The 10,385-nt window shown below is 39.3% G+C and overlaps 1 pseudogene; it reads right to left on the reverse strand.

Moving 5' to 3' along the window:
- Positions 1–7,627: 7,627 nt before the first annotated feature.
- LOC114634030 lies at positions 7,628–10,065 on the reverse strand (annotated as a pseudogene).
- Positions 10,066–10,385: the final 320 nt, after the last annotated feature.

The raw sequence follows: 10,385 nt of genomic DNA on the forward strand, positions 1-10,385 counted from the left end.
TGTGTACATTGGTTTAGGGCTGACCTACTGGGATTTGCTCACCTATTTATTGGAAGGCTGATCCCTGAATAAGATTTACACTTCCTCTGTTCCTGTTAATTGTCTGTATCTCTTTAAGAAGGGAATCCTTGTGAGCGTTTCCCACCTGTGTCAGTTATTGTTGTACAGAGAACAACTGCCTATGGAGTTCCCAGTCCCAACTGATAAGTTCCAATACAGCCAGTACATACAAGAATCAGAGAACTCTGTACAAGATGTGATAGATTTCAAGAGTCAGGGACAAGAGTGGCATAATATCCTCTGTATATGACAGTGAACTTGCACCCAAACGAATCCTAATATGGTTACCTAAACAAAGCTTGGGAAATGACAATACCCTGAGCCCTTTGATTTAAAATGGATGGTTCTGTGCAACATTATCACGTCTGCAGGTTTGGCTCCTTTGATTTCTCTGTTTTCTAGCCTTTCAACTTTATAGTTGGAATGGTTTTTTTCCCCAGTTCTTGTGGGTCGGTCTTTCATGTAACAGCCTCAATAATTCTTTCCCTATAAGAACTACCTTCCAGAGTCCTGTCCCCTCTTTGGCTCTTTCACATTCACTTGTCAGATTCAACAGCACAGAGCCTAGACCATAGTAGCACTGTAATCTCCCTGAGGTGGATAAAGAATCAGTTGAGAGTAAATTGTGTGTCCAAAGTCATATTCTTAGTAAGAACAAAAGCTAAACATGACTTTCAATATAAGATATCTATAGCTGTATAGTCCCTAGTATTTGAAAGATTTAAACATATACTAAAAAATAAGGAAAGATGTGATAAAAATGTTTGAAAGTTTCTTTCCTTACCGGACATGATCAGGAGGGCTTAGTAGGAGGAGTAACAGTACTCCACCATACAATTGAGCCAGATAAATGTTAGTCTTTGTCCAATATGCTGACCAAACTAGCGAGTGTGTCCAGTATCAGACAGAGCCCACTGGTCACTGGTCACAGGATACCAGTAGTGATCCAAATTTGTTTACAGGCAGCACCATGGAAACCCCAGGATTCTACCAGGTGCTGGTAGGCTAGGAGGGAGAATGATGTCATAAGTCAGTCAGTAGCCAATAGGAAGGACAGATTCTGAGCCGCAAGACAGGATTGAGAGAAACAGCAGCCCTGAAGGCTGAAGTGTGTGCTGGTGAAAGGATGTAATTTCAGATGGTTGTTGCTTTTGCCTTTCTTTTAGCTTAGGAGATCATGACAGTGTTTCTTATCAGATTCATGAACTGTTATTAATAATGTGAATATGATGTGTCACATTCCAACAGAATGTATCCCATCAGCACACACTGTACACAGGGACAATAGCCTTGGGCAAGAAGAAGAGAGTCACCTAGGTTGAGGCAACTAAGTTGAGAAACCCTTTTGAGTTGTGAGTTGTCTGCATCTGTCTATGAACAAAGGAAGAGATCAAAGGACTCCTTTGTGACTGTGTTGAAGGGCATGGATGAATGCTTTGTAGGAGACTGGGAAACCCAAGACTGTTCTTTTTGGGTTTCTTGTCCAGGTTTCCTTTTTTTCTTTATTTCATTGTTCTGGCCCTGATTAGACTCAGATCCCTGTTCTCTCCTTTGAATTCCTGATTAGTAGGCTTTGTTCCTTGGACCAGCTTGATCCTGCATCCTTACACAAAAGGATGGTAGCACAGTAAACTTCCAGAAACAGTGGTCTTGATTTTATCTGACAGATGCATGTAAAGTGGGTTCTGCACTTATCAGCAAACAACAGAATGACTGAGGTTGAGGCTGGCTGCATATGTGTTCCCTCTTTCAGCATTTGCTGCTGTTGCCCTGCCCACACTCTGCTTCCTCTGCATATTTTCTCACCACTTCCTTCATTTTCCAGAGGTAGGTTTTTCTCTGTAAGACATGTTATTTTGGAATTCACTGTGTGTATCTCCCTCTGGCCTCTCAGACTCAGGAACATTCATTTTGTCCATGGTTAACTGTTTGTAGAATCATGGCTGTGAGTTACCTAGTCTATGTTTCTTCTCCCTTTGTCCTCAGTAGAGAGGAGAGTAGCAATTACAGTAACTTCTTCCACTTTGCAACAGACTCTGTAGAATCTTGGGCTTCTAGCATTCTCTGCCGTGCTTTGATCTGAGATCTGGCTAAAGCAGAGACAGTGGAACAGGTGGGGAACAAAAGAAGGTGTTTCTACACAGAGCTGGGTTACATTTTTTTTAAAAAGAGGAATGTAGGTATTTTGTTTTATTTGTGAATAAATAACCAACTTTTTCATCATCTCAGTGTATCTTCACACACAAGAATTAACCTGGCCTTATTTTGACACATAAATAACTCTTCTGTGTTTCTTCATTTTTTCCTGTGTTGTGTCTCCCATTTTTGCTATATTTGCATTCTTATACATTCATACATCCAGTTTCGCCATCATAATTTGTTGAATATGTTTTCCCCCAGTGTGTATGTTTCTGGCTTCTTTATCAAATTCACATACCCTATATGTGTGAAAATTTGTGTCTGGATCTTAATACAATTCTGTTGATCAATGTATTTATTTTATGCCAATATCATTCAGGTTTCATTATTGTAGCTCTATAGTACCAATTAAAATAGGATACTGTAAGACTTCCTGAATGTCACACATTTTTAAGGATAGTTTAGTGTGTGTGTGTGTGTGTGTGTGTGTGTGTGTATTGTGTGTGATCATATGAAGATGAGAATTCTCATTTCAAGCTCTGTAACAAATTTGGCAAAAGATCGCCATAAATCTAGGATGATCCAAATTCCTGTGCTGATATTTTTGTTCCATGGTTATGGAGATTTTTCTATCCCATGGTATCTTCTTCACACACTTGAAGCTTTTATCAAACAAGTCTTTCACTTGCTGGACTGTTGTTACTCTGAGTTATTTCCCAGTATACAAAGGTATATTCTTTTGTTTTAGGGTGAAATGTTGCATAGATATCTGTTAAATCCATTTCGTTCAAAAGTTCTGTTAATTTCATTGTGTCTCTGTTCCGTTTCTGTTTCCATGATTTGTCCATTGCTGAGAGTGGAATGTTGAAATCCCCCACTATTATTGTGTAAGGAACAATGTATGCTTTGAACTTTAGTAAAGTATCTTTTATGTATGTGGATGTCCTTTTATTTGGAGCATAGATATCCAGAATTGGGAGTTCATCTTGGTAGATTTTTCCTTTAATGAGTATGAAGTGTCATTCCTTATTTTTTTTGATTACTTTTGGTTGAAAGCCGATTTTATTTGATATTAGAATGGCTACTCCAGCTTGTTTCTTGGGACTATTTGCTTGGAGGATTGTTTTCTATCCTTTTACTCTGAGGTAGTGTCTGTTTTTGTCACTGAGGTATGTTTCCTGTATGTAGCAAAATTCTGGATCCTTTTTAATGCATCCAGTCTGATAGCCTATGTATTTTTCTTGGGGAGTTGAGTCCATTGATGTTAAGAGATATTAAGGAAAAATGATTGTTGCTTCCTGTTATTTTCATTATTAGAGATGGAATTATGTTTGTGCAGCTATCTACTTTTATGGTTGTTGGAAGATTACTTTCTTGGTTATAGTTTCCCTCCTTTTGTTGGGGTTTTCCATCAATTATCCTTTGAAGTGCTGGATTTGTGGGAAGATATTGTGTAAATTTGGTTTTGTCATGGAATATCTTGGTTTCTCCCTCTATGGTAATTGAGTGTTTTGCTGAGTATGGTAATCTGGGCTGGCATTTGTGTTCTCTTAGGGTCTGTATGATGTCAGTCCAGGCTCTTCTGGCTTTTATAGTCTCTGATGTGAAGTCTGGTGTAATTCTTATAGGTCTACCTTTATATGTAACTTGACTGTTTTCCCTTACTGCTTTTAGTATTTTTTCTTCATTTTGTGCATTTGATGTTTTGATTGTTATGTGACAAGAGGAATTTCTTTTCTGATCTAGTCTATTTGGGGCTCTGTAGGCTTCTTGTGCATTCATGGACATCTCTTTCTTTAAGTTAGGGAAGTTTTCCTCTATAATTTTGTTGAAGACGTTTACTGGCCCTTTAAGTTGGCAATCTTCACTCTCATCTATACCTTTAATCCTTAGGTTTGGTCTTCTCATTGTGTCCTGGATTTCCTGCATGCTTTTGGTTAGCATTTTTTACTAGTCTTCTATACTAAAAACCTACTGGCCCTGTTTTCTTTTCTTTTTTTTTTTTTTTGATTTGATTGATTGATTGATTGATTGGGAAATTTTTAATGACTGCTTCTATTTTCTGAGTGAATGTATATCTATTTAAATCTTTTACCTGATCTTGATTTAAGCGATATTTATTGGGCAATTTGTCAACTTATTTTAGAATTTCAATTTTGTTGATGGTAGGTTGTTTTAAGTATGATTTAATGCTTCTTTATATTTTCTTGATATCTGTTGTTATGTACTTCTTTTTGGTTCTAGTTTTGTTAATTTGAATATTTTCTCTATGACTTTTACATAATTTACATAAGGGTTTGTCTGTTGATTATATATTTTCTTAAAATATATGTGGTAGTGATTTGAGGCCAGAGTTTATTTTCTTCTGTTTACTCCTTTAGGGTGTTTTTGCTTCTTTTTGTTCTAGAGCCTTCAGGTGTGTTTTTAAATTGCTACGGTAAGATCTCTCCCTTTTTTTTTTTAGATCTCTCCATTTTTAAACAAAACATTTACTGCTACAAACTTTCCTGTAAGCACTGATTTCATTGTGTCTCACAAGTTTGGTCATGTTGTTCATTCAATTACATTGAATTTTTAGAAGTCTTTTATGTCTTTGTTCTGCCTAGACCCTATAGTAATTCAGTGGGGATTTAGTCAGATGTATTCTATTGCTTCTGTAGTGGTTGACATCCATTTTGATTCCACAGTGGTCTGGTAGGACATAAGGAGTTACTTCAATTTTCTAATTTTGATTGAGATTGCTTTGTGATTGAGTATGTGGTCAATTTTTAAGACTATTACCTGTGGTACTGAGAAGAAGATACATTTTTTATGTTTGAGTGAAATGTTCTATAGTTATTCATTAGGCCTATTTTATTCATAACTTCTATTATTCCCTTTATTTCTCAGTGTAATTTTGTCTAGATGACATGCCCAATGCTAATATTAGAATATGGAAGTCTCTCACTATTAATGTATGTGTTTCAATGTGTGGTTTAGGCTTTAGGAATGTTTCTTTTACAAATGTGAGTGCTCTGGCATTTCAAACATAGATATTAGGAAGTCAAATAACATCTTCTTTCACTTTTCTTTTATGAGTATAAAATGTCCTTCTCCATCTCTTTTGATTACTTTTGGTTTGCTGTTTAATTTTTAGATACTAGAATACTTACATGAGCTTGCTTTCTGGGTCTATTTGCTTGGAAAGCTACCTTCTAACCCTTTACTCTGAAGTACTACTCATATTTGAAGTTGAGGTATGTTTCCTGTATGTAACAGAAGAATGGATCCTGTTTCTGTATCCATTCTATTAGACTGTGTCTTTTAATTGGTGAATTGACTCCAATGATACTGAGAGATATTAATGATCAATGATTGCTAATTCCTGTTATTTCTTGGTGGCAGTGGTGGTGATGTGTATGTGTGTCTTTCCTTTCTTTTGGATTTGCTTGTGTGGTTTTTTATAAAAAGATATGAGCATTTAATATTCTACATCCAAGTTGAGTGAATGGAAAGTTCTCACCGAAGTTGAACATCATTTTTTTCTAGATGCAGATCCCATATCCATTGTCGATCATATAGGATGGCATGCCAAAGAAAATTGATGAATTGAGACAGTCGATACTTTAGAGTGTAACATGTGTAGTTTTAGTGTTTTCTTCTCGTTTACTATTTTACGGATTTACATTGATAATTGAACAATCCAAAGCCTCAGTGTATCTCTGAAATGTTTTCTGTATTTGATACACTTTATACCTTGATCACTACTCTCTCCTGATCACCACATCCCACAATACTTTCCCCTCTCCTGCTCCTCTCAGCCAGTGAGCCTCTTGCCCCCATATTCTCCCAACATGGCACATCAAGTCTCTGAAAGGCTAGGTGTTTCCTCTCCCTCCAAGGCCAGACAAGGCAGCTCAGCTAGAAGAACATATCCCACATATAGGCAACAACATTCAGGAAAGCCCTGGCTCCAGTTTTTCTGACCCCATATGAAGACCAAGCTGCACATCTGCTACATAGGAGTGGGGAGGCCTAGGTTGGTCCAGTATATGTTCCTTGGTTGGTGGTTCAGACTCTAAGAGCCCCAAGAGTTCAGGTGAGGTGACTCTGTTGGTCTTCCAGTGGAGTTCCTATCCCCTTCAGGGCCCATAAGATTTCCCAAGTTACATCAAGTGTTGGGCTATTGGTGTCTGCATCTAAGTCAGCTCCTGGGTAGAACCTCTTAGAGAACAGCTGTGCTAGACTCCTGTCTGCAAGCTTAACAAAGAATCATTAATAGTGTCAGGGAGTGTTGTTTGCCCATAGGATGGATCTGAAGTGGGCTGTTATTGGTCGGCCACTTCCTCAGTCTCTGCTCCATCCACCACCTCTGCATTTCTTTTAGACAGGATAAATTTGTGGGTGAATGTTTTGTATGTGGGTTGGTGTCCTTGCATGGGCTCATGTGTTGCTAAAGGAGATAGCTGCTTCAGGTTCCATATCCCCAATGCTATGAGTCACAGCTAAGGTCACCCCATTGATTCTTAGACACCTCCTTTATCCCTGAATTTTACCTCATCCTGCCAATACCTGCTACCTCCCCAACCCCTTAAGTTACAGATGCCCATTCATTCTCATGGCCATCTGGTTACCTCGCCTGTCCCTCCCCATACCTGATCATCAAATCTCCCATTGCCATCCCCATCCCTCTCCCACCCACCACCCTCCTTCCATATGCTTCTTAGGACTAGTTTATTTCCCATTCTAAGTGGGATTCATAATCTTTGCTTGTTCCTTTCTTCTTGTTAAACTTCTTGTTTAGCTTCTCTGCATCTGTGGATTGTGGCATGGTACCTGTATTTTATGACTAATATCCACTTATAAGTGAGCACATACCATGAATATCCCTTTGAGACTGGGCTACCACATCAGGATGGTATTCTCAAGTTCCATCAATCTGCCTGCACAATTCATATTTTGTTTACAATAGCTGAATAGTATTACCTTGTGTAGATATGCCACATTTCTTTTATCTATTCTTCAGTCGAGGGACATCTAAGTTGTTTTCAGTTTTGGACTATTACAAATAAAGTTGCTATGAACATAACTGGCAAAGTATCTTTATGGGATGATGGATCAACTTTTCGGTAGATGCCCAGGAATGGTATAGCTGAATCTTGAGGTAGAACTATTCCCAGTTTTCTAAGAAACCTCGTGTTTGTGTTTCCTTTATTTTGGCTTTTCTTGTGTGATATTTTTTATTGCCTATATTTTTCTGGGTGTAGTTAACCTTCATGTGTTTGAGTTATGCTTCTAGTACTTTCTTTTCTTTTTAATGAAAGATGCATATTTATTTCTACAAAAGCAATATATGATACAGAACATAAAGGAACAATTTAAAGATTTACCTATTAAAATATACAGATTCTGACTGAAGGGTAATAGGGTATTTAAAAAAGATGACAAAGGATGTTAATCTTTTTTTATTATTATCATTTTTACATATTTTGGAACCTCACATAATTTTGATAAATAACTCTTACAAAATTATGCAAAAAGTACAAGAATGTCTGGTAAACAAACAGTCTGTATTTTCCAAAAAGAATTTTTACAACATGCAATTCTTAAGGCAGCATCCTCTTTACAAGGTAATCCTTTTACTCATCAAGAAATCTTCTGCTGCAAAGAATAGGCTAAGCAAGCCTGGCTTCTTCCATTAACGCCTTTTGTCTTTCCTGTCTGATTTTAGGTCTCTTTCACTTCTTGAAGATCTCTTGCCTGATCGACTACTCTCTGATATAGACCTTTTTCTGTCAGATCGGGAATTCTTATCCTTTGATCCTTTTGTATCTCTACTACTATCACCTTTTGAAGACTTGTGACTTCTTTCTAGTCCTGAAGTGTCCCTCTGCTTCCGGTCCACGCTCCTTCTGTGCTTTCTATCTCGGTTATGTCCTCGGCCCCTACTGCGACTCCTACTCTCACTGCTACTGCTAGTGATGCTGCTGCTGTCTCTGCTGCTGCTCCCACTCGTGCTGGAGCTGCTACTGGAGCTGCTTCGACTACGAACTACTGCTGCCACTGCTGGAGCTGCTCCCACTGCTGCTACTAGTAGAGCTGCTACTGGAACTACTGCTGCTGCTGCTCCGACTTCTACTCTTGCTTGTTTTATTTCTTGCTCGCCCCCTGCTTCTGCTCCTAGTCTTATTTTTGCTTTTGTTTTCTGAATGAACTGTCAAGACTGGGTCTACAGGCACCTCAGGGAGTTTTATAGACTCTATAGGAAAATCCTTCCGCTCAGGTAGTAGATTCCTTTGCTCCTGAATAACCTGAGGTGGAGGCTGCAAAACAGCTAACGGCACAGTCTCAGGCTGACAGAGAGGCTGGGACTGGAGTACAGGTTGGGGTTGAGAGTGGGGCTGAGAATGGGGCTGGCTCTGGGGCAGGGGCTGAGGTGGGGGCCGAGGCTGAGCCATAGGCTCAGGATGGGGCTCAGGTTCTTTATCTTCTTTTTCCTCTTTTTCCTCAGACTCCTTTTCCACTTCCAGAGAATTAATATTCTCTTTTCCAGGAGAAAGAGATTTACATTCTTTATCTGGCTCAACATCAAATTCCATCTCTGGCTCCAATTCTTTGCTAGTTTCATTTTCTGAAGGTTCTATACTTTCAACTTGATTAGTTTCCATTACTTCCTGCTCAGCAATTACATTTTTGACACTTTCAACCATCTCTAACACATCCATAACTTCTTCTGGCTGACTATCCTGCTGCTTCTCACCTTCTCTTACCTCAGTTTCCTCCTCCATCTTAGCCTCCACTTCCTGCTTTTGTTCCTCCTCCTCCTGTTCTTTTTCTGCATCACTATGAGCTACGCCTGCTTCCTTCTCCTCTTCCTCCACTGCCTCCTCTATCTCTACATCATTGTGCTGATTACCTGTCTCCTCCAACTCTTCCTCTTGCTGAGCCACCTTACCCTCTTCTTGTTCCGCCTTCTGTTCTTCATTACGCACCACCTGATGCTCTTTTTCCTTCATTGATTGTCTTCTAGGCCTAGCCTCCATTTTATTTATTTGTTCTGCAAATTCGATGCGTCTACCTTCAAATAAAGCATTCATTTTTCTCTGTGACTCTTCTATTAGCTTTTGGGTAGCTGGACACATTCTTCCAGGAATATAGTACAAATGGGGCTTTGTCTTGGTTCTTATATACTTAATTATCTTGGCATTATGCTCATTCCATTCTTCTTGCAGCTGCGCAAGCTCAACCTTCTGTTCCAGAAGCCGCAGTTCTGTCTGTTTAGCACCGTCTCTCCTCAAACAGTTCTCTCCTTTTATTTTCAACCTGCTTTCTCTCTTCTTCAGCCTGAACTTCAAGTTTTTGTTCAATTTCTTGGCATCTCTTTTGCCGTTCAGTAGCAACAGTAGATTCTTGTTTAAATTTTTGAAGGGTGCCCATCAACAAGCCAAATATTCGCCGGTTCCTTTGCTTTCCCTTTTCATCCATGTTTTGATCCTGGATAAGGTCTCTACGTGTGCGTTCTTTGGAGGTAGCTACAACGGAAGATTGCAGTGCTGGCTTTTTAACATCATCGTCTTCTGGGTCGCTTTCCTGGCGTGATTCTCTTCTTGTCCGACGCTCCCCACCCGGCCTACTGACTGCCCCTTCCAGGTCTCTCTGTTTGGCTGGGGGTCCTCCTCCACTATCTGAGAATCCACGCCTTAGCAATAAACTACCTCGTCCTCTACCTCCACCAGGACCAGAAAGGGCCAGCAATCTGGCTTGGATGGGCCTCACATCATTCGGGTCCCGCCCGGTGAGCTTGCGGATATTCTCGTCCACATTCTTGGGGCTCTCTTTGGCCTTTTCTAGCTGCTCCTGCAAAGCTCTCACGGCGACCGCCATCTTCTCTCTGCAGCAGGCTTCGCGACTCTTCTAGTACTTTCTATAGCACTGGATTTTCAGAAAGATGATGTTTAAATTGATTTCTCATAAAATTTGTTGTTTTATCCATCTATGATGATTGAACAGTTTGCCAGGTATAGTAATCTGAGTTTACATCCTTGATCTCTTAGAGTCTGATGAACTTATTTCTGGCTTTTACAATCTACCATGAGAAACTGGATGTAATTCCAATAGGTCTCTTCTCTTTATATGTTACTTTGTCCTTTCCCTTTGTATCTTTTAATCTTCTTTCCTTGTTCTATATGTGTAGAGGTTTGATTATT

This window comes from Grammomys surdaster, unplaced genomic scaffold (assembly GCF_004785775.1).
Source record: "Grammomys surdaster isolate TR1022 unplaced genomic scaffold, NIH_TR_1.0 819, whole genome shotgun sequence".
NCBI classification, from domain to species: Eukaryota; Metazoa; Chordata; class Mammalia; order Rodentia; family Muridae; genus Grammomys; species Grammomys surdaster.